The sequence below is a fragment of the Musa acuminata genome, chromosome BXJ1-1, assembly GCF_036884655.1.
Source record: "Musa acuminata AAA Group cultivar baxijiao chromosome BXJ1-1, Cavendish_Baxijiao_AAA, whole genome shotgun sequence".
Taxonomy (NCBI): Eukaryota; Viridiplantae; Streptophyta; class Magnoliopsida; order Zingiberales; family Musaceae; genus Musa; species Musa acuminata.
Genome location: NC_088327.1, coordinates 27008552 through 27027904, shown reverse-complemented (window position 1 = coordinate 27027904; position 19353 = coordinate 27008552). Strand labels below are relative to the sequence as shown.

At 55.7% G+C, this 19353-nt stretch overlaps 36 non-coding genes and 3 pseudogenes across 36 annotated transcripts; all 39 read right to left on the bottom strand.

Moving 5' to 3' along the window:
• Nucleotides 1-223: 223 nt before the first annotated feature.
• On the bottom strand, nt 224-342 carry LOC135594220 (5S ribosomal RNA). Its single transcript, XR_010480034.1, has one exon. It is a non-coding gene; the product is annotated as a 5S ribosomal RNA (ribosomal RNA).
• A 350-nt stretch (nt 343-692) lies between these two features.
• Nucleotides 693-811, bottom strand: LOC135593473 (5S ribosomal RNA). Its single transcript, XR_010479627.1, has one exon. It is a non-coding gene; the product is annotated as a 5S ribosomal RNA (ribosomal RNA).
• Nucleotides 812-1161: 350 nt separating this feature from the next.
• Nucleotides 1162-1280, bottom strand: LOC135593108 (5S ribosomal RNA). The gene has a single exon (XR_010479399.1). It is a non-coding gene; the product is annotated as a 5S ribosomal RNA (ribosomal RNA).
• Nucleotides 1281-1630: 350 nt separating this feature from the next.
• Nucleotides 1631-1749, bottom strand: LOC135590626 (5S ribosomal RNA). Its single transcript, XR_010478038.1, has one exon. It is a non-coding gene; the product is annotated as a 5S ribosomal RNA (ribosomal RNA).
• Nucleotides 1750-2099: 350 nt separating this feature from the next.
• LOC135593817 (5S ribosomal RNA) lies at nt 2100-2218 on the bottom strand. The gene has a single exon (XR_010479835.1). It is a non-coding gene; the product is annotated as a 5S ribosomal RNA (ribosomal RNA).
• Nucleotides 2219-2568: 350 nt separating this feature from the next.
• Nucleotides 2569-2687, bottom strand: LOC135593103 (5S ribosomal RNA). The gene has a single exon (XR_010479398.1). It is a non-coding gene; the product is annotated as a 5S ribosomal RNA (ribosomal RNA).
• Nucleotides 2688-3037: 350 nt separating this feature from the next.
• On the bottom strand, nt 3038-3156 carry LOC135593814 (5S ribosomal RNA). Its single transcript, XR_010479834.1, has one exon. It is a non-coding gene; the product is annotated as a 5S ribosomal RNA (ribosomal RNA).
• Nucleotides 3157-3506: 350 nt separating this feature from the next.
• LOC135590526 (5S ribosomal RNA) lies at nt 3507-3625 on the bottom strand. The gene has a single exon (XR_010477939.1). It is a non-coding gene; the product is annotated as a 5S ribosomal RNA (ribosomal RNA).
• Nucleotides 3626-3975: 350 nt separating this feature from the next.
• LOC135593225 (5S ribosomal RNA) lies at nt 3976-4094 on the bottom strand. The gene has a single exon (XR_010479459.1). It is a non-coding gene; the product is annotated as a 5S ribosomal RNA (ribosomal RNA).
• A 350-nt stretch (nt 4095-4444) lies between these two features.
• LOC135590515 (5S ribosomal RNA) lies at nt 4445-4563 on the bottom strand. Its single transcript, XR_010477928.1, has one exon. It is a non-coding gene; the product is annotated as a 5S ribosomal RNA (ribosomal RNA).
• Nucleotides 4564-4908: 345 nt separating this feature from the next.
• LOC135592519 (5S ribosomal RNA) lies at nt 4909-5028 on the bottom strand (annotated as a pseudogene).
• Nucleotides 5029-5378: 350 nt separating this feature from the next.
• On the bottom strand, nt 5379-5497 carry LOC135593017 (5S ribosomal RNA). Its single transcript, XR_010479335.1, has one exon. It is a non-coding gene; the product is annotated as a 5S ribosomal RNA (ribosomal RNA).
• A 350-nt stretch (nt 5498-5847) lies between these two features.
• On the bottom strand, nt 5848-5966 carry LOC135591740 (5S ribosomal RNA). The gene has a single exon (XR_010478599.1). It is a non-coding gene; the product is annotated as a 5S ribosomal RNA (ribosomal RNA).
• Nucleotides 5967-6316: 350 nt separating this feature from the next.
• LOC135591585 (5S ribosomal RNA) lies at nt 6317-6435 on the bottom strand. The gene has a single exon (XR_010478571.1). It is a non-coding gene; the product is annotated as a 5S ribosomal RNA (ribosomal RNA).
• Nucleotides 6436-6785: 350 nt separating this feature from the next.
• On the bottom strand, nt 6786-6904 carry LOC135593997 (5S ribosomal RNA). Its single transcript, XR_010479943.1, has one exon. It is a non-coding gene; the product is annotated as a 5S ribosomal RNA (ribosomal RNA).
• Nucleotides 6905-7249: 345 nt separating this feature from the next.
• On the bottom strand, nt 7250-7368 carry LOC135592430 (5S ribosomal RNA). Its single transcript, XR_010479048.1, has one exon. It is a non-coding gene; the product is annotated as a 5S ribosomal RNA (ribosomal RNA).
• A 350-nt stretch (nt 7369-7718) lies between these two features.
• LOC135593219 (5S ribosomal RNA) lies at nt 7719-7837 on the bottom strand. The gene has a single exon (XR_010479456.1). It is a non-coding gene; the product is annotated as a 5S ribosomal RNA (ribosomal RNA).
• A 350-nt stretch (nt 7838-8187) lies between these two features.
• On the bottom strand, nt 8188-8306 carry LOC135590504 (5S ribosomal RNA). Its single transcript, XR_010477917.1, has one exon. It is a non-coding gene; the product is annotated as a 5S ribosomal RNA (ribosomal RNA).
• A 345-nt stretch (nt 8307-8651) lies between these two features.
• Nucleotides 8652-8771, bottom strand: LOC135592517 (5S ribosomal RNA; annotated as a pseudogene).
• A 350-nt stretch (nt 8772-9121) lies between these two features.
• LOC135590670 (5S ribosomal RNA) lies at nt 9122-9239 on the bottom strand. Its single transcript, XR_010478082.1, has one exon. It is a non-coding gene; the product is annotated as a 5S ribosomal RNA (ribosomal RNA).
• Nucleotides 9240-9589: 350 nt separating this feature from the next.
• On the bottom strand, nt 9590-9708 carry LOC135590825 (5S ribosomal RNA). The gene has a single exon (XR_010478236.1). It is a non-coding gene; the product is annotated as a 5S ribosomal RNA (ribosomal RNA).
• A 350-nt stretch (nt 9709-10058) lies between these two features.
• LOC135593013 (5S ribosomal RNA) lies at nt 10059-10177 on the bottom strand. Its single transcript, XR_010479334.1, has one exon. It is a non-coding gene; the product is annotated as a 5S ribosomal RNA (ribosomal RNA).
• Nucleotides 10178-10527: 350 nt separating this feature from the next.
• LOC135593469 (5S ribosomal RNA) lies at nt 10528-10646 on the bottom strand. The gene has a single exon (XR_010479625.1). It is a non-coding gene; the product is annotated as a 5S ribosomal RNA (ribosomal RNA).
• Nucleotides 10647-10996: 350 nt separating this feature from the next.
• Nucleotides 10997-11115, bottom strand: LOC135593010 (5S ribosomal RNA). Its single transcript, XR_010479333.1, has one exon. It is a non-coding gene; the product is annotated as a 5S ribosomal RNA (ribosomal RNA).
• A 350-nt stretch (nt 11116-11465) lies between these two features.
• Nucleotides 11466-11584, bottom strand: LOC135588475 (5S ribosomal RNA). The gene has a single exon (XR_010476288.1). It is a non-coding gene; the product is annotated as a 5S ribosomal RNA (ribosomal RNA).
• A 345-nt stretch (nt 11585-11929) lies between these two features.
• Nucleotides 11930-12049, bottom strand: LOC135592516 (5S ribosomal RNA; annotated as a pseudogene).
• A 350-nt stretch (nt 12050-12399) lies between these two features.
• LOC135589018 (5S ribosomal RNA) lies at nt 12400-12518 on the bottom strand. The gene has a single exon (XR_010476572.1). It is a non-coding gene; the product is annotated as a 5S ribosomal RNA (ribosomal RNA).
• A 350-nt stretch (nt 12519-12868) lies between these two features.
• LOC135593097 (5S ribosomal RNA) lies at nt 12869-12987 on the bottom strand. The gene has a single exon (XR_010479397.1). It is a non-coding gene; the product is annotated as a 5S ribosomal RNA (ribosomal RNA).
• A 350-nt stretch (nt 12988-13337) lies between these two features.
• Nucleotides 13338-13456, bottom strand: LOC135593963 (5S ribosomal RNA). Its single transcript, XR_010479915.1, has one exon. It is a non-coding gene; the product is annotated as a 5S ribosomal RNA (ribosomal RNA).
• A 350-nt stretch (nt 13457-13806) lies between these two features.
• On the bottom strand, nt 13807-13925 carry LOC135590659 (5S ribosomal RNA). The gene has a single exon (XR_010478071.1). It is a non-coding gene; the product is annotated as a 5S ribosomal RNA (ribosomal RNA).
• A 350-nt stretch (nt 13926-14275) lies between these two features.
• LOC135593006 (5S ribosomal RNA) lies at nt 14276-14394 on the bottom strand. Its single transcript, XR_010479332.1, has one exon. It is a non-coding gene; the product is annotated as a 5S ribosomal RNA (ribosomal RNA).
• Nucleotides 14395-14744: 350 nt separating this feature from the next.
• Nucleotides 14745-14863, bottom strand: LOC135591696 (5S ribosomal RNA). Its single transcript, XR_010478590.1, has one exon. It is a non-coding gene; the product is annotated as a 5S ribosomal RNA (ribosomal RNA).
• Nucleotides 14864-15213: 350 nt separating this feature from the next.
• Nucleotides 15214-15332, bottom strand: LOC135588970 (5S ribosomal RNA). Its single transcript, XR_010476552.1, has one exon. It is a non-coding gene; the product is annotated as a 5S ribosomal RNA (ribosomal RNA).
• A 350-nt stretch (nt 15333-15682) lies between these two features.
• LOC135593468 (5S ribosomal RNA) lies at nt 15683-15801 on the bottom strand. The gene has a single exon (XR_010479618.1). It is a non-coding gene; the product is annotated as a 5S ribosomal RNA (ribosomal RNA).
• A 350-nt stretch (nt 15802-16151) lies between these two features.
• LOC135593003 (5S ribosomal RNA) lies at nt 16152-16270 on the bottom strand. Its single transcript, XR_010479325.1, has one exon. It is a non-coding gene; the product is annotated as a 5S ribosomal RNA (ribosomal RNA).
• Nucleotides 16271-16620: 350 nt separating this feature from the next.
• On the bottom strand, nt 16621-16739 carry LOC135588473 (5S ribosomal RNA). Its single transcript, XR_010476287.1, has one exon. It is a non-coding gene; the product is annotated as a 5S ribosomal RNA (ribosomal RNA).
• Nucleotides 16740-17089: 350 nt separating this feature from the next.
• LOC135593001 (5S ribosomal RNA) lies at nt 17090-17208 on the bottom strand. Its single transcript, XR_010479324.1, has one exon. It is a non-coding gene; the product is annotated as a 5S ribosomal RNA (ribosomal RNA).
• A 350-nt stretch (nt 17209-17558) lies between these two features.
• Nucleotides 17559-17677, bottom strand: LOC135592309 (5S ribosomal RNA). The gene has a single exon (XR_010478990.1). It is a non-coding gene; the product is annotated as a 5S ribosomal RNA (ribosomal RNA).
• Nucleotides 17678-18027: 350 nt separating this feature from the next.
• Nucleotides 18028-18146, bottom strand: LOC135593068 (5S ribosomal RNA). Its single transcript, XR_010479384.1, has one exon. It is a non-coding gene; the product is annotated as a 5S ribosomal RNA (ribosomal RNA).
• Between the last annotated feature and the right edge of the window lie 1207 nt (nt 18147-19353).

Here is a 19353-nt window from a genome sequence, read left to right as displayed (position 1 = left end):
CTCGGAGCCCTAGCCCAACGACCGCGTATCGGTCACGGCAAGCTCGCGCCGAAACCATCGGCACTTTCTCGAACGATCTCGGAATCGCTATTGCGACCCCAATCCCGAAAGCTCTTTCCGAGCCCCACGATACTGACTGCGTAGTAGTCACGGCAAATTCCGTGCCCGAAAACAATCGTCTCGGAGGTCTACGGGAGATGTTTCGTATCTCAGGACGCAAAAAGGAGTGCAACACGAGGACTTCCCGGGGGGTCACCCATCCTAGTACTACTCTCGCCCAAGCACGCTTAACTTCGGAGTTCTGATGGGATCCAGTGGTTTAGTGCTGGTATTATCGCACCGGTTTCGGGTGCTTCGTCCCTCGCCTATGTGCACGTCGCGGCCGGCGCATCAACGTCCGGAGCCTCTTGCCCGTCACGAAACTGCCGGTGCTTTCTCGAACGATCACGAAATCCCTATTGCTAGCTCTATCCGAGCCCTAGCCCAATGACTGCGTATCGGTCACGGCAAGCTCGCGCCGAAACCATCGGCACTTTCTCGAACGATCTCGGAATCGCTATTGCGACCCCAATCCGGAAAGCTCTTTCCGAGCCCCACGATACTGACTGCGTAACGGTCACGGCAAATTCCGTGCCCGAAAACAATCGTCTCGGAGGTCTACGGGAGATGTTTCGTATCTCGGGATGCAAAAAGAAGTGCAACACGAGGACTTCCCGGGGGGTCACCCATCCTAGTACTCCCCTCGCCCAAGCACGCTTAACTTCGGAGTTCTAATGGGATCCGGTGGTTTAGTGCTGGTATGATCGCACCGGTTTCGGGTGCTTCGTCCCTCGCCTATGTGCACGTCGCGGCCGGTGCATCAACGTCCATAGCCTCTTGCCCGTCACGAAATTGTCGGCGCTTTCACGAACGATCACGAAATCCCTATTGGAAGCTCTCTCGGAGCCCTAGCCCAACGACCGCGTATCGGTCACGGCAAGCTCGCGCCGAAACCATCGGCACTTTCTCGAACGATCTCGGAATCGCTATTGCGACCCCAATCCCGAAAGCTCTTTCCGAGCCCCACGATACTGACTGCGTAGTGGTCACGGCAAATTCCGTGCCCGAAAACAATCGTCTCGGAGGTCTACGGGAGATGTTTCGTATCTCAGGACGCAAAAAGGAGTGCAACACGAGGACTTCTCGGGGGGTCACCCATCCTAGTACTACTCTCGCCCAAGCACGCTTAACTTCGGAGTTCTGATGGGATCCGGTGGTTTAGTGCTGGTATGATCGCACCGGTTTCGGGTGCTTCGTCCCTCGCCTATGTGCACGTCGCGGCCGGCGCATCAACGTCCGGAGCCTCTTGCCCGTCACGAAACTGCCGGTGCTTTCTCGAACGATCACGAAATCCCTATTGCAAGCTCTCTCCGAGCCCTAGCCCAATGACTGCGTATCGGTCACGGCAAGCTCGCGCCGAAACCATCGGCACTTTCTCGAACGATCTCGGAATCGCTATTGCGACCCCAATCCGGAAAGCTCTTTCCGAGCCCCACGATACTGACTGCGTAACGGTCACGGCAAATTCCGTGCCCGAAAACAATCGTCTCGGAGGTCTACGGGAGATGTTTCGTATCTCGGGATGCAAAAAGAAGTGCAACACGAGGACTTCCCGGGGGGTCACCCATCCTAGTGCTCCTCTCGCCCAAGCACGCTTAACTTCGGAGTTCTAATGGGATCCGGTGGTTTAGTGCTGGTATGATCGCACCGGTTTCGGGTGCTTCATCCCTAGCCTATGTGCACGTCGCGGCCGGCGCATCAACGTCCATAGCCTCTTGCCCGTCACGAAATTGTCGGCGCTTTCACGAACGATCAGGAAATCCCTATTGGAAGCTCTCTCGGAGCCCTAGCCCAACGACCGCGTATCGGTCACGGCAAGCTCGCGCCGAAACCATCGGCACTTTCTCGAACGATCTCGGAATCGCTATTGCGACCCCAATCCCGAAAGCTCTTTCCGAGCCCCACGATACTGACTGCGTAGTAGTCACGGCAAATTCCGTGCCCGAAAACAATCGTCTCGGAGGTCTACGGGAGATGTTTCGTATCTCGGGATGCAAAAAGAAGTGCAACACGAGGACTTCCCGGGGGGTCACCCATCCTAGTACTCCTCTCGCCCAAGCACGCTTAACTTCGGAGTTCTAATGGGATCCGGTGGTTTAGTGCTGGTATGATCGCACCGGTTTCGGGTGCTTCATCCCTAGCCTATGTGCACGTCGCGGCCGGCGCATCAACGTCCATAGCCTCTTGCCCGTCACGAAATTGTCGGCGCTTTCACGAACGATCAGGAAATCCCTATTGGAAGCTCTCTCGGAGCCCTAGCCCAACGACCGCGTATCGGTCACGGCAAGCTCGCGCCGAAACCATCGGCACTTTCTCGAACGATCTCGGAATCGCTATTGCGACCCCAATCCCGAAAGCTCTTTCCGAGCCCCACGATACTGACTGCGTAGTAGTCACGGCAAATTCCGTGCCCGAAAACAATCGTCTCGGAGGTCTACGGGAGATGTTTCGTATCTCAGGACGCAAAAAGGAGTGCAACACGAGGACTTCTCGGGGGGTCACCCATCCTAGTACTACTCTCGCCCAAGCACGCTTAACTTCGGAGTTCTGATGGGATCCGGTGGTTTAGTGCTGGTATGATCGCACCGGTTTCGGGTGCTTCGTCCCTCGCCTATGTGCACGTCGCGGCCGGCGCATCAACGTCCGGAGCCTCTTGCCCGTCACGAAACTGCCGGTGCTTTCTCGAACGATCACGAAATCCCTATTGCAAGCTCTCTCCGAGCCCTAGCCCAATGACTGCGTATCGGTCACGGCAAGCTCGCGCCGAAACCATCGGCACTTTCTCGAACGATCTCGGAATCGCTATTGCGACCCCAATCCGGAAAGCTCTTTCCGAGCCCCACGATACTGACTGCGTAACGGTCACGGCAAATTCCGTGCCCGAAAACAATCGTCTCGGAGGTCTACGGGAGATGTTTCGTATCTCGGGATGCAAAAAGAAGTGCAACACGAGGACTTCCCGGGGGGTCACCCATCCTAGTACTCCTCTCGCCCAAGCACGCTTAACTTCGGAGTTCTAATGGGATCCGGTGGTTTAGTGCTGGTATGATCGCACCGGTTTCGGGTGCTTCGTCCCTCGCCTATGTGCACGTCGCGGCCGGCGCATCAACGTCCATAGCCTCTTGCCCGTCACGAAATTGTCGGCGCTTTCAAGAACGATCACGAAATCCCTATTGGAAGCTCTCTCCGAGCCCTAGCCCAACGACCGCGTATCGGTCACGGCAAGCTCGCACCGAAACCATCGACACTTTCTCGAACGATCTCGGAATCGCTATTGCCACCACAATCCGGAAAGCTCTTTCCGAGCCCCACGATACTGACAGCGTAGCGGTCACGGCAAATTCCGTGCCCGAAAACAATCGTCTCGGAGGTCTACGGAAGATGTTTCATATCTCGGGACGCAAAAAGGAGTGCAACACGAGGAATTCCCGGGGGGTCACCCATCCTAGTACTACTCTCACCCAAGCACGCTTAACTTCGGAGTTCTGATGGGATCCGGTGATTTAGTGCTGGTATGATCGTACCGGTTTCGGGTGCTTCGTCCCTAGCTAATATGCACGTCGCGGCCGGCGCATCAACGTCCGGAGCCTCTCGCCCGTCACGAAACCGCCGGTGCTTTCTCGAACGATCACGAAATCCTTATTGCAAGCTCTCTCCGAGCCCTAGCCCAATGACTGCGTATCGGTCACGGCAAGCTCGCGCCGAAACCATCAGAACTTTCTCGAACGATCTCGGAATCGCTATTGCGACCCCAATCCGGAAAGCTCTTTCCGAGCCCCACGATACTGACTGCGTAGCGGTCACGGCAAATTCCGTGCCCGAAAACAATCGTCTCGGAGGTCTACGGAAGATGTTTCATATCTCGGGACGCAAAAAGGAGTGCAACACGAGGACTTCACGGGGGGTCACCCATCCTAGTACTACTCTCGCCCAAGCACGCTTAACTTCGGAGTTCTGATGGGATCCGGTGGTTTAGTGCTGGTATGATCGCACCGGTTTCGGGTGCTTCGTCCCTCGCCTATGTGCACGTCGCGGTCGGCGCATCAACGTCCATAGCCTCTTGCCCGTCACGAAATTGTCGGCGCTTTCACGAACGATCACGAAATCCCTATTGGAAGCTCTCTCCGAGCCCTAGCCCAACGACCGCGTATCGGTCACGGCAAGCTCGCACCGAAACCATCGACACTTTCTCGAACGATCTCGGAATCGCTATTGCGACCCCAATCCGGAAAGCTCTTTCCGAGCCCCACGATACTGACTGTGTTGCGGTCACGGCAAATTCCGTGCCCGAAAACAATCGTCTCGGAGGTCTACGGAAGATGTTTCATATCTCGGGACGCAAAAAGGAGTGCAACACGAGGAATTCCCGGGGGGTCACCCATCCTAGTACTACTCTCACCCAAGCACGCTTAACTTCGGAGTTCTGATGGGATCCGGTGATTTAGTGCTGGTATGATCGTACCGGTTTCGGGTGCTTCGTCCCTAGCTAATATGCACGTCGCGGCTGGCGCATCAACGTCCGGAGCCTCTCGCCCGTCACGAAACCGCCGGTGCTTTCTCGAACGATCACGAAATCCTTATTGCAAGCTCTCTCCGAGCCCTAGCCCAATGACTGCGTATCGGTCACGGCAAGCTCGCGCCGAAACCATCGGAACTTTCTCGAACGATCTCGGAATCGCTATTGCGACCCCAATCCGGAAAGCTCTTTCCGAGCCCCACGATACTGACTGCGTAACGGTCACGGCAAATTCCGTGCCCGAAAACAATCGTCTCGGAGGTCTACGGGAGATGTTTCGTATCTCGGGATGCAAAAAGAAACACAAGGACTTCCCGGGGGGGTCACCCATCCTAGTACTCCTCTCACCCAAGCACGCTTAACTTCGGAGTTCTAATGGGATCCGGTGGTTTAGTGCTGGTATGATCGCACCGGTTTCGGGTGCTTCGTCCCTCGCCTATGTGCACGTCGCGGCCGGCGCATCAACGTCCATAGCCTCTTGCCCGTCACGAAATTGTCGGCGCTTTCACGAACGATCACGAAATCCCTATTGGAAGCTCTCTCCGAGCCCTAGCCCAACGACCGCGTATCGGTCACGGCAAGCTCGCACCGAAACCATCGACACTTTCTCGAACGATCTCGGAATCGCTATTGCGACCACAATCCGGAAAGCTCTTTCCGAGCCCCACGATACTGACTGCGTAGCGGTCACGGCAAATTCCGTGCCCGAAAACAATCGTCTCGGAGGTCTACGGAAGATGTTTCATATCTCGGGACGCAAAAAGGAGTGCAACACGAGGACTTCCCGGGGGGTCACCCATCCTAGTACTACTCTCGCCCAAGCACGCTTAACTTCGGAGTTCTGATGGGATCCGGTGGTTTAGTGCTGGTATGATCGCACCGGTTTGGGGTGCTTCATCCCTAGCCTATGTGCACGTCGCGGCCGGCGCATCAACGTCCGGAGCCTCTTGCCCGTAACGAAACCGCCGGTGCTTTCTCGAACGATCACGAAATCCCTATTGCAAGCTCTCTCCGAGCCCTAGCCCAATGACTGCGTATCGGTCACGGCAAGCTCGCGCCGAAACCATCGGCACTTTCTCGAACGATCTCGGAATCGCTATTGCGACCCCAATCTGGAAAGCTCTTTTCGAGCCCCACGATACTGATTGTGGAGCGGTCACGGCAAATTCCGTGCCCGAAAACAATCGTCTCGGAGGTCTACGGGAGATGTTTCGTATCTCGGGATGCAAAAAGAAATGCAACACGAGGACTTCCCGGGGGGTCACCCATCCTAGTACTCCTCTCGCCCAAGCACGCTTATATTCGGAGTTCTAATGGGATCCGGTGGTTTAGTGCTGGTATGATCGCACCGGTTTCGGGTGCTTCGTCCCTCGCCTATGTGCACGTCGCGACCAGCGCATCAACGTCCATAGCGTCTTGCCCGTCACGAAATTGTCGGCGCTTTCACGAACGATCACGAAATCCCTATTGGAAGCTCTCTCCGAGCCCTAGCCCAACGACCGCGTATCGGTCACGGCAAGCTCGCACCGAAACCATCGACACTTTCTCGAACGATCTCGGAATCTCTATTGCGACCACAATCCGGAAAGCTCTTTCGGAGCCCCACGATACTGACTGCGTAGCGGTCACGGCAAATTCCGTGCCCGAAAACAATCGTCTCGGAGGTCTACGGAAGATGTTTCATATCTCGGGACGCAAAAAGGAGTGCAACACGAGGAATTCCCGGGGGGTCACCCATCCTAGTACTACTCTCACCCAAGCACGCTTAACTTCGGAGTTCTGATGGGATCCGGAGATTTAGTGCTGGTATGATCGTACCGGTTTCGGGTGCTTCGTCCCTAGCTAATATGCACGTCGCGGCCGGCGCATCAACGTCCGGAGCCTCTCGCCCGTCACGAAACCGCCGGTGCTTTCTCGAACGATCACGAAATCCTTATTGCAAGCTCTCTCCGAGCCCTAGCCCAATGACTGCGTATCGGTCACGGCAAGCTCGCGCCGAAACCATCGGAACTTTCTCGAACGATCTCGGAATCGCTATTGCGACCCCAATCCGGAAAGCTCTTTCCGAGCCCCACGATACTGACTGCGTAATGGTCACGGCAAATTCCGTGCCCGAAAACAATCGTCTCGGAGGTCTACGGAAGACGTTTCATATCTCGGGACGCAAAAAGGAGTGCAACACGAGGACTTCCCGGGGGGTCACCCATCCTAGTATTACTCTCGCCCAAGCACGCTTAACTTCGGAGTTCTGATGGGATCCGGTGGTTTAGTGCTGGTATGATCGCACCGGTTTCGGGTGCTTCATCCCTAGCCTATGTGCACGTCGCGGCCGGCGCATCAACGTCCGGAGCCTCTTGCCCGTAACGAAACCGCCGGTGCTTTCTCGAACGATCACGAAATCCCTATTGCAAACTCTCTCCGAGCCCTAGCCCAATGACTGCGTATCGGTCACGGCAAGCTCGCGCCGAAACCATCGGCACTTTCTCGAACGATCTCGGAATCGCTATTGCGACACCAATCCGGAAAGCTCTTTCCGAGCCCCACGATACTGACTGCGTAACGGTCACGGCAAATTCCGTGCCCGAAAACAATCGTCTCGGAGGTCTACGGGAGATGTTTCGTATCTCGGGATGCAAAAAGAAACGCAAGGACTTCCCGGGGGGTCACCCATCCTAGTACTCCTCTCGCCCAAGCACGCTTAACTTCGGAGTTCTAATGGGATCCGGTGGTTTAGTGCTGGTATGATCGCACCGGTTTCGGGTGCTTCGTCCCTCGCCTATGTGCACGTCGCGGCCGGCGCATCAACGTCCATAGCCTCTTGCCCGTCACGAAATTGTCGGCGCTTTCACGAACGATCACGAAATCCCTATTGGAAGCTCTCTCCGAGCCCTAGCCCAACGACCGCGTATCGGTCACGGCAAGCTCGCACCGAAACCATCGACACTTTCTCGAACGATCTCGGAATCGCTATTGCGACCACAATCCGGAAAGCTCTTTCCGAGCCCCACGATACTGACTGCGTAGCGGTCACGGCAAATTCCGTGCCCGAAAACAATCGTCTCGGAGGTCTACGGAAGATGTTTCATATCTCGGGACGCAAAAAGGAGTGCAACACGAGGACTTCACGGGGGGTCACCCATCCTAGTACTACTCTCGCCCAAGCACGCTTAACTTCGGAGTTCTGATGGGATCCGGTGGTTTAGTGCTGGTATGATCGCACCGGTTTCGGGTGCTTCGTCCCTCGCCTATGTGCACGTCGCGGTCGGCGCATCAACGTCCATAGCCTCTTGCCCGTCACGAAATTGTCGGCGCTTTCACGAACGATCACGAAATCCCTATTGGAAGCTCTCTCCGAGCCCTAGCCCAACGACCGCGTATCGGTCACGGCAAGCTCGCACCGAAACCATCGACACTTTCTCGAACGATCTCGGAATCGCTATTGCGACCCCAATCCGGAAAGCTCTTTCCGAGCCCCACGATACTGACTGTGTTGCGGTCACGGCAAATTCCGTGCCCGAAAACAATCGTCTCGGAGGTCTACGGAAGATGTTTCATATCTCGGGACGCAAAAAGGAGTGCAACACGAGGAATTCCCGGGGGGTCACCCATCCTAGTACTACTCTCACCCAAGCACGCTTAACTTCGGAGTTCTGATGGGATCCGGTGATTTAGTGCTGGTATGATCGTACCGGTTTCGGGTGCTTCGTCCCTAGCTAATATGCACGTCGCGGCTGGCGCATCAACGTCCGGAGCCTCTCGCCCGTCACGAAACCGCCGGTGCTTTCTCGAACGATCACGAAATCCTTATTGCAAGCTCTCTCCGAGCCCTAGCCCAATGACTGCGTATCGGTCACGGCAAGCTCGCGCCGAAACCATCGGAACTTTCTCGAACGATCTCGGAATCGCTATTGCGACCCCAATCCGGAAAGCTCTTTCCGAGCCCCACGATACTGACTGCGTAACGGTCACGGCAAATTCCGTGCCCGAAAACAATCGTCTCGGAGGTCTACGGGAGATGTTTCGTATCTCGGGATGCAAAAAGAAACACAAGGACTTCCCGGGGGGGTCACCCATCCTAGTACTCCTCTCACCCAAGCACGCTTAACTTCGGAGTTCTAATGGGATCCGGTGGTTTAGTGCTGGTATGATCGCACCGGTTTCGGGTGCTTCGTCCCTCGCCTATGTGCACGTCGCGGCCGGCGCATCAACGTCCATAGCCTCTTGCCCGTCACGAAATTGTCGGCGCTTTCACGAACGATCACGAAATCCCTATTGGAAGCTCTCTCCGAGCCCTAGCCCAACGACCGCGTATCGGTCACGGCAAGCTCGCACCGAAACCATCGACACTTTCTCGAACGATCTCGGAATCGCTATTGCGACCACAATCCGGAAAGCTCTTTCCGAGCCCCACGATACTGACTGCGTAGCGGTCACGGCAAATTCCGTGCCCGAAAACAATCGTCTCGGAGGTCTACGGAAGATGTTTCATATCTCGGGACGCAAAAAGGAGTGCAACACGAGGACTTCCCGGGGGGTCACCCATCCTAGTACTACTCTCGCCAAGCACGCTTAACTTCGGAGTTCTGATGGGATCCGGTGGTTTAGTGCTGGTATGATCGCACCGGTTTGGGGTGCTTCATCCCTAGCCTATGTGCACGTCGCGGCCGGCGCATCAACGTCCGGAGCCTCTTGCCCGTAACGAAACCGCCGGTGCTTTCTCGAACGATCACGAAATCCCTATTGCAAGCTCTCTCCGAGCCCTAGCCCAATGACTGCGTATCGGTCACGGCAAGCTCGCGCCGAAACCATCGGCACTTTCTCGAACGATCTCGGAATCGCTATTGCGACCCCAATCTGGAAAGCTCTTTTCGAGCCCCACGATACTGATTGTGGAGCGGTCACGGCAAATTCCGTGCCCGAAAACAATCGTCTCGGAGGTCTACGGGAGATGTTTCGTATCTCGGGATGCAAAAAGAAGTGCAACACGAGGACTTCCCGGGGGGTCACCCATCCTAGTACTCCTCTCGCCCAAGCACGCTTATATTCGGAGTTCTAATGGGATCCGGTGGTTTAGTGCTGGTATGATCGCACCGGTTTCGGGTGCTTCGTCCCTCGCCTATGTGCACGTCGCGACCGGCGCATCAACGTCCATAGCGTCTTGCCCGTCACGAAATTGTCGGCGCTTTCACGAACGATCACGAAATCCCTATTGGAAGCTCTCTCCGAGCCCTAGCCCAACGACCGCGTATCGGTCACGGCAAGCTCGCACCGAAACCATCGACACTTTCTCGAACGATCTCGGAATCGCTATTGCGACCACAATCCGGAAAGCTCTTTCCGAGCCCCACGATACTGACTGTGTAGCGGTCACGGCAAATTCCGTGCCCGAAAACAATCGTCTCGGAGGTCTACGGAAGATGTTTCATATCTCGGGACGCAAAAAGGAGTGCAACACGAGGACTTCCCGGGGGGTCACCCATCCTAGTACTACTCTCGCCCAAGCACGCTTAACTTCGGAGTTCTGATGGGATCCGGTGGTTTAGTGCTGGTATGATCGCACCGGTTTCGGGTGCTTCATCCCTAGCCTATGTGCACGTCGCGGCCGGCGCATCAACGTCCGGAGCCTCTTGCCCGTAACGAAACCGCCGGTGCTTTCTCGAACGATCACGAAATCCCTATTGCAAGCTCTCTCCGAGCCCTAGCCCAATGACTGCGTATCGGTCACGGCAAGCTCGCGCCGAAAGCATCGGCACTTTCTCGAACGATCTCGGAATCGCTATTGCGACCCCAATCTGGAAAGCTCTTTTCGAGCCCCACGATACTGATTGTGGAGCGGTCACGGCAAATTCCGTGCCCGAAAACAATCGTCTCGGAGGTCTACGGGAGATGTTTCGTATCTCGGGATGCAAAAAGAAGTGCAACACGAGGACTTCCCGGGGGGTCACCCATCCTAGTACTCCCCTCGCCCAAGCACGCTTAACTTCGGAGTTCTAATGGGATCCGGTGGTTTAGTGCTGGTATGATCGCACCGGTTTCGGGTGCTTCGTCCCTCGCCTATGTGCACGTCGCGGCCGGCGCATCAACGTCCATAGCCTCTTGCCCGTCACGAAATTGTCGGCGCTTTCACGAACGATCAGGAAATCCCTATTGGAAGCTCTCTCGGAGCCCTAGCCCAACGACCGCGTATCGGTCAAGGCAAGCTCGAGCCGAAACCATCGGCACTTTCTCGAACGATCTCGGAATCGCTATTGCGACCCCAATCCCGAAAGCTCTTTCCGAGCCCCACGATACTGACTGCGTAGTGGTCACGGCAAATTCCGTGCCCGAAAACAATCGTCTCGGAGGTCTACGGGAGATGTTTCGTATCTCAGGACGCAAAAAGGAGTGCAACACGAGGACTTCCCGGGGGGTCACCCATCCTAGTACTACTCTCGCCCAAGCACGCTTAACTTCGGAGTTCTGATGGGATCCGGTGGTTTAGTGCTGGTATGATCGCACCGGTTTCGGGTGCTTCGTCCCTCGCCTATGTGCACGTCACGGCCGGCGCATCAACGTCCGGAGCCTCTTGCCCGTCACGAAACCGCCGGTGCTTTCTCGAACGATCACGAAATCCCTCTTGCTAGCTCTCTCCGAGCCCTAGCCCAATGACTGCGTATCGGTCACGGCAAGCTCGCGCCGAAACCATCGGCACTTTCTCGAACGATCTCGGAATCGCTATTGTGACCCCAATCCTGAAAACTCTTTCCGAGCCCCACGATACTGACTGCGTAACGGTCACGGCAAATTCCGTGCCCGAAAACAATCGTCTCGGAGGTCTACGGGAGATGTTTCGTATCTCGGGATGCAAAAAGAAGTGCAACACGAGGACTTCCCGGGGGGTCACCCATCCTAGTACTCCTCTCGCCCAAGCACGCTTAACTTCGGAGTTCTAATGGGATCCGGTGGTTGAGTGCTGGTATGATCGCACCGGTTTCGGGTGCTTCGTCCGTCGCCTATGTGCACGTCGCGGCCGGCGCATCAACGTCAATAGCCTCTTGCCCGTCACGAAATTGTCGGCGCTTTCACGAACGATCAGGAAATCCCTATTGGAAGCTCTCTCGGAGCCCTAGCCCAACGACCGCGTATCGGTCACGGCAAGCTCGCGCCGAAACCATCGGCACTTTCTCGAACGATCTCGGAATCGCTATTGCGACCCCAATCCGGAAAGCTCTTTCCGAGCCCCACGATACTGACTGCGTAACGGTCACGGCAAATTCCGTGCCCGAAAACAATCGTCTCGGAGGTCTACGGGAGATGTTTCGTATCTCGGGATGCAAAAAGAAACACAAGGACTTCCCGGGGGGGTCACCCATCCTAGTACTCCTCTCACCCAAGCACGCTTAACTTCGGAGTTCTAATGGGATCCGGTGGTTTAGTGCTGGTATGATCGCACCGGTTTCGGGTGCTTCGTCCCTCGCCTATGTGCACGTCGCGGCCGGCGCATCAACGTCCATAGCCTCTTGCCCGTAAAGAAACCGCCGGTGCTTTCTCGAACGATCACGAAATCCCTATTGCAAGCTCTCTCCGAGCCCTAGCCCAATGACTGCGTATCGGTCACGGCAAGCTCGCGCCGAAACCATCGGCACTTTCTCGAACGATCTCGGAATCGCTATTGCGACCCCAATCTGGAAAGCACTTTTCGAGCCCCACGATACTGATTGTGGAGCGGTCACGGCAAATTCCGTGCCCGAAAACAATCGTGTCGGAGGTCTACGGGAGATGTTTCGTATCTCGGGATGCAAAAAGAAGTGCAACACGAGGACTTCCCGGGGGGTCACCCATCCTAGTACTCCCCTCGCCCAAGCACGCTTAATTTCGGAGTTCTAATGGGATCCGGTGGTTTAGTGCTGGTATGATCGCACCGGTTTCGGGTGCTTCGTCCCTCGCCTATGTGCACGTCGCGGCCGGCGCATCAACGTCCATAGCCTCTTGCCCGTCACGAAATTGTCGGCGCTTTCACGAACGATCAGGAAATCCCTATTGGAAGCTCTCTCCGAGCCCTAGCCCAACGACCGCGTATCGGTCACGGCAAGCTCGCGCCGAAACCATCGTCACTTTCTCGAACGATCTCGGAATCGCTATTGCGACCCCAATCCCGAAAGCTCTTTCCGAGCCCCACGATACTGACTGCGTAGTGGTCACGGCAAATTCCGTGCCCGAAAACAATCGTCTCGGAGGTCTACGGGAGATGTTTCGTATCTCAGGACGCAAAAAGGAGTGCAACACGAGGACTTCCCGAGGGGTCACCCATCCTAGTACTACTCTCGCCCAAGCACGCTTAACTTCGGAGTTCTGATGGGATCCGGTGGTTTAGTGCTGGTATGATCGCACCGGTTTCGGGTGCTTCGTCCCTCTCCTATGTTCACGTCACGGCCGGCGCATCAACGTCCGGAGCCTCTTGCCCGTCACGAAACCGCCGGTGCTTTCTGGAATGATCACGAAATCCCTATTGCTAGCTCTCTCCGAGCCCTAGCCCAATGACTGCGTATCGGTCACGGCAAGCTCGCGCCGAAACCATCGGCACTTTCTCGAACGATCTCGGAATCGCTATTGTGACCCCAATCCGGAAAGCTCTTTCCGAGCCCCACGATACTGACTGCGTAACGGTCACGGCAAATTCCGTGCCCGAAAACAATCGTCTCGGAGGTCTACGGGAGATGTTTCGTATCTCGGGATGCAAAAAGAAGTGCAACACGAGGACTTCCAGGGGGGTCACCCATCCTAGTACTACTCTCGCCCAAGCACGCTTAACTTCGGAGTTCTAATGGGATCCGGTGGTTTAGTGCTGGTATGATCGCACCGGTTTCGGGTGCTTCGTCCCTCGCCTATGTGCACGTCGCGGCCGGCGCATCAACGTCCGGAGCCTCTTGCCCGTCACGAAACCGCCGGTGCTTTCTCGAACGATCACGAAATCCCTATTGCAAGCTCTCTCCGAGCCCTAGCCCAATGACTGCGTATCGGTCACGGCAAGCTCGCGCCGAAATCATCGGCACTTTCTCGAACGATCTCGGAATCGCTATTGCGACCCCAATCTGGAAAGCACTTTTCGAGCCCCACGATACTGATTGTGGAGCGGTCACGGCAAATTCCGTGCCCGAAAACAATCGTGTCGGAGGTCTACGGGAGATGTTTCGTATCTCGGGATGCAAAAAGAAGTGCAACACGAGGACTTCCCGGGGGGTCACCCATCCTAGTACTCCCCTCGCCCAAGCACGCTTAATTTCGGAGTTCTAATGGGATCCGGTGGTTTAGTGCTGGAATGATCGCACCGGTTTCGGGTGCTTCGTCCCTCGCCTATGTGCACGTCGCGGCCGGCGCATCAACGTCCATAGCCTCTTGCCCGTCACGAAATTGTCGGCGCTTTCACGAACGATCAGGAAATCCCTATTGGAAGCTCTCTCCGAGCCCTAGCCCAACGACCGCGTATCGGTCACGGCAAGCTCGCGCCGAAACCATCGGCACTTTCTCGAACGATCTCGGAATCGCTATTGCGACCCCAATCCCGAAAGCTCTTTCCGAGCCCCACGATACTGACTGCGTAGTGGTCACGGCAAATTCCGTGCCCGAAAACAATCGTCTCGGAGGTCTACGGGAGATGTTTCGTATCTCAGGACGCAAAAAGGAGTGCAACACGAGGACTTCCCGGGGGGTCACCCATCCTAGTACTACTCTCGCCCAAGCACGCTTAACTTCGGAGTTCTGATGGGATCCGGTGGTTTAGTGCTGGTATGATCGCACCGGTTTCGGGTGCTTCGTCCCTCGCCTATGTGCACGTCGCGGCCGGCGCATCAACGTCCGGAGCCTCTTGCCCGTCACGAAACCGCCGGTGCTTTCTCGAACGATCACGAAATCCCTATTGCTAGCTCTCTCCGAGCCCTAGCCCAAAGACTGCGTATCGGTCACGGCAAGCTCGCGCCGAAACCATCGGCACTTTCTCGAACGATCTCGGAATCGCTATTGCGACCCCAATCCGGAAAGCTCTTTCCGAGCCCCACGATACTGACTGCGTAACGGTCACGGCAAATTCCGTGCCCGAAAACAATCGTCTCGGAGGTCTACGGGAGATGTTTCGTATCTCAGGACGCAAAAAGAAGTGCAACACGAGGACTTCCCGGGGGGTCACCCATCCTAGTACTCCTCTCACCCAAGCAAGCTTAACTTCGGAGTTCTAATGGGATCCGGTGGTTTAGTGCTGGTATGATCGCACCGGTTTCGGGTGCTTCGTCCCTCGCCTATGTGCACGTCGCGGTCGGCGCATCAACGTCCGTAGCCTCTTGCCCGTCACGAAATTGTCGGCGCTTTCACGAACGATCACGAAATCCCTATTGGAAGCTCTCTCCGAGCCCTCGCCCAACGACCGCGTATCGGTCACGGCAAGCTCGCACCGAAACCATCGACACTTTCTCGAACGATCTCGGAATCGCTATTGCGACCACAATCCGGAAAGCTCTTTCCGAGCCCCACGATACTGACTGCGTAACGGTCACGGCAAATTCCGTGCCCGAAAACAATCGTCTCGGAGGTCTACGGGAGATGTTTCGTATCTCGGGATGCAAAAAGAAGTGCAACACGAGGACTTCCCGGGGGGTCACCCATCCTAGTACTACTCTCGCCCAAGCACGCTTAACTTCGGAGTTCTGATGGGATCCGGTGGTTTAGTGCTGGTATGATCGCACCAGTTTCGGGTGCTTCATCCCTAGCCTATGTGCACGTCGCGGCCGGCGCATCAACGTCCGGAGCCTCTTGCCCGTAACGAAACCGCCGGTGCTTTCTCGAACGATCACGAAATCCCTATTGCTAGCTCTCTCCGAGCCCTAGCCCAATGACTGCGTATCGGTCACGGCAAGCTCGCGCCGAAACCATCGGCACTTTCTCGAACGATCTCATAATCGCTATTGCGACCCCAATCTGGAAAGCTCTTTTCGAGCCCCACGATACTGATTGTGGAGCGGTCACGGCAAATTCCGTGCCCGAAAACAATCGTCTCGGAGGTCTACGGGAGATGTTTCGTATCTCGGGATGCAAAAAGAAGTGCAACACGAGGACTTCCCGGGGGGTCACCCATCCTAGTACTCCCCTCGCCCAAGCACGCTTAACTTCGGAGTTCTAATGGGATCCGGTGGTTTAGTGCTGGTATGATCGCACCGGTTTCGGGTGCTTCGTCCCTCGCCTATGTGCACGTCGCGGCCGGCGCATCAACGTCCATAGCCTCTTGCCCGTCACGAAATTGTCGGCGCTTTCACGAACGATCAGGAAATCCCTATTGGAAGCTCTCTCGGAGCCCTAGCCCAACGACCGCGTATCGGTCACGGCAAGCTCGAGCCGAAACCATCGGCACTTTCTCGAACGATCTCGGAATCGCTATTGCGACCCCAATCCCGAAAGCTCTTTCCGAGCCCCACGATACTGACTGCGTAGTGGTCACGGCAAATTCCGTGCCCGAAAACAATCGTCTCGGAGGTCTACGGGAGATGTTTCGTATCTCAGGACGCAAAAAGGAGTGCAACACGAGGACTTCCCGGGGGGTCACCCATCCTAGTACTACTCTCGCCCAAGCACGCTTAACTTCGGAGTTCTGATGGGATCCGGTGGTTTAGTGCTGGTATGATCGCACCGGTTTCGGGTGCTTCGTCCCTCGCCTATGTGCACGTCACGGCCGGCGCATCAACGTCCGGAGCCTCTTGCCCGTCACGAAACCGCCGGTGCTTTCTCGAACGATCACGAAATCCCTCTTGCTAGCTCTCTCCGAGCCCTAGCCCAATGACTGCGTATCGGTCACGGCAAGCTCGCGCCGAAACCATCGGCACTTTCTCGAACGATCTCGGAATCGCTATTGTGACCCCAATCCTGAAAGCTCTTTCCGAGCCCCACGATACTGACTGCGTAACGGTCACGGCAAATTCCGTGCCCGAAAACAATCGTCTCGGAGGTCTACGGGAGATGTTTCGTATCTCGGGATGCAAAAAGAAGTGCAACACGAGGACTTCCCGGGGGGTCACCCATCCTAGTACTCCTCTCGCCCAAGCACGCTTAACTTCGGAGTTCTAATGGGATCCGGTGGTTGAGTGCTGGTATGATCGCACCGGTTTCGGGTGCTTCGTCCGTCGCCTATGTGCACGTCGCGGCCGGCGCATCAACGTCCATAGCCTCTTGCCCGTCACGAAATTGTCGGCGCTTTCACGAACGATCAGGAAATCCCTATTGGAAGCTCTCTCGGAGCCCTAGCCCAACGACCGCGTATCGGTCACGGCAAGCTCGCGCCGAAACCATCGGCACTTTCTCGAACGATCTCGGAATCGCTATTGCGACCCCAATCCCGAAAGCTCTTTCCGAGCCCCACGATACTGACTGCGTAGCGGTCACGGCAAATTCCGTGCCCGAAAACAATCGTCTCGGAGGTCTACGGAAGATGTTTCATATCTCGGGACGCAAAAAGGAGTGCAACACGAGGACTTCCCGGGGGGTCACCCATCCTAGTACTACTCTCGCCCAAGCACGCTTAACTTCGGAGTTCTGATGGGATCCGGTGGTTTAGTGCTGGTATGATCGCACCGGTTTCGGGTGCTTCATCCCAAGCCTATGTGCACGTCGCGGCCGGCGCATCAACGTCCGGAGCCTCTTGCCCGTAAAGAAACCGCCGGTGCTTTCTCGAACGATCACGAAATCCCTATTGCAAGCTCTCTCCGAGCCCTAGCCCAATGACTGCGTATCGGTCACGGCAAGCTCGCGCCGAAACCATCGGCACTTTCTCGAACGATCTCGGAATCGCTATTGCGACCCCAATCTGGAAAGCACTTTTCGAGCCCCACGATACTGATTGTGGAGCGGTCACGGCAAATTCCGTGCCCGAAAACAATCGTCTCGGAGGTCTACGGGAGATGTTTCGTATCTCGGGATGCAAAAAGAAGTGCAACACGAGGACTTCCCGGGGGGTCACCCATCCTAGTACTCCTCTCGCGCAAGCAAGCTTAACTTCGGAGTTCTAATGGGATCCGGTGGTTTAGTGCTGGTATGATCGCACCGGTTTCGGGTGCTTCGTCCCTCGCCTATGTGCACGTCGCGGTCGGCGCATCAACGTCCGTAGCCTCTTGCCCGTCACGAAATTGTCGGCGCTTTCACGAACGATCACGAAATCCCTATTGGAAGCTCTCTCCGAGCCCTCGCCCAACGACCGCGTTTCGGTCACGGCAAGCTCGCACCGAAACCATCGACACTTTCTCGAACGATCTCGGAATCGCTATTGCGACCACAATCCGGAAAGCTCTTTCCGAGCCCCACGATACTGACTGCGTAACGGTCACGGCAAATTCCGTGCCCGAAAACAATCGTCTCGGAGGTCTACGGGAGATGTTTCGTATCTCGGGATGCAAAAAGAAGTGCAACACGAGGACCTCCCGGGGGGTCACCCATCCTAGTACTACTCTCGCCCAAGCACGCTTAACTTCGGAGTTCTGATGGGATCCGGTGGTTTAGTGCTGGTATGATCGCACCAGTTTCGGGTGCTTCATCCCTAGCCTATGTGCACGTCGCGGCCGGCGCATCAACGTCCGGAGCCTCTTGCCCGTAACGAAACCGCCGGTGCTTTCTCGAACGATCACGAAATCCCTATTGCAAGCTCTCTCCGAGCCCTAGCCCAATGACTGCGTATCGGTCACGGCAAGCTCGCGCCGAAACCATCGGCACTTTCTCGAACGATCTCAGAATCGCTATTGCGACCCCAATCTGGAAAGCTCTTTTCGAGCCCCACGATACTGATTGTGGAGCGGTCACGGCAAATTCCGTGCCCGAAAACAATCGTCTCGGAGGTCTACGGGAGATGTTTCGTATCTCGGGATGCAAAAAGAAGTGCAACACGAGGACTTCCCGGGGGGTCACCCATGCTAGTCATAGGTGCCCAGCAAGCCAATCACGTGAGTGATGGCACGTGTGACTTGATACAGAATCTTTTTGCTTATTATATTATGGCGTATATCACTTTATAACTATTGCATAAATGCATATATATTGTGATGTCCTTGGATTTGTGCAATGGGAATCGGATCGTGATGAGATCACGATAATGAGATCGATTCACCTTTAAATACATATCCTAAATAATCCCGGTCATAGGTTACTCGAGAGGGACATCGTGATAACCGGATAGACTGGTGTGCTGTATACCCGTCCATATGATGGATGCAGCTGGTCTCATAGCTGCTCGTGTAGGGACACTAGGGATACAGTACAGGTGCTCATTGGAGAATGAGTTCACTGATTGATCCGCTTACGGAATGCTGGATGGTTGATGATGCCTTATTGTCAGACAGCGATTCCGTAGTCCTAGTGGTGTATCTGGTCCTTAGACTTGAGACACCAAGGATGTCCTGTATGAGTGCTCCACTCTTTGATACCAGACTTATAGGTTTGGCTGTTCCCAGATCTAGTACAGCTGGTCATTGGGAGTGGTAGTCGACCTTACGAGGGCTATTGAGTGTCAATAGAGGATCATCCACTCTCGGCGTCATGAGAGGAATATCCTATGTGTTCTTGCTCAGACAAATCCCTGGCCAGGGTCATTCGGGTTGAGAGAGAAAGAGTTCTCCGGGAGAATCCGATTAGAGCGAGACTCGAGTAGAAACCGTATGGGTCTGACAGCACCATGCTCGATATACGGTCTCTGGGATATTAGATGGATGAGGGACTATAGGTACATGGTAACT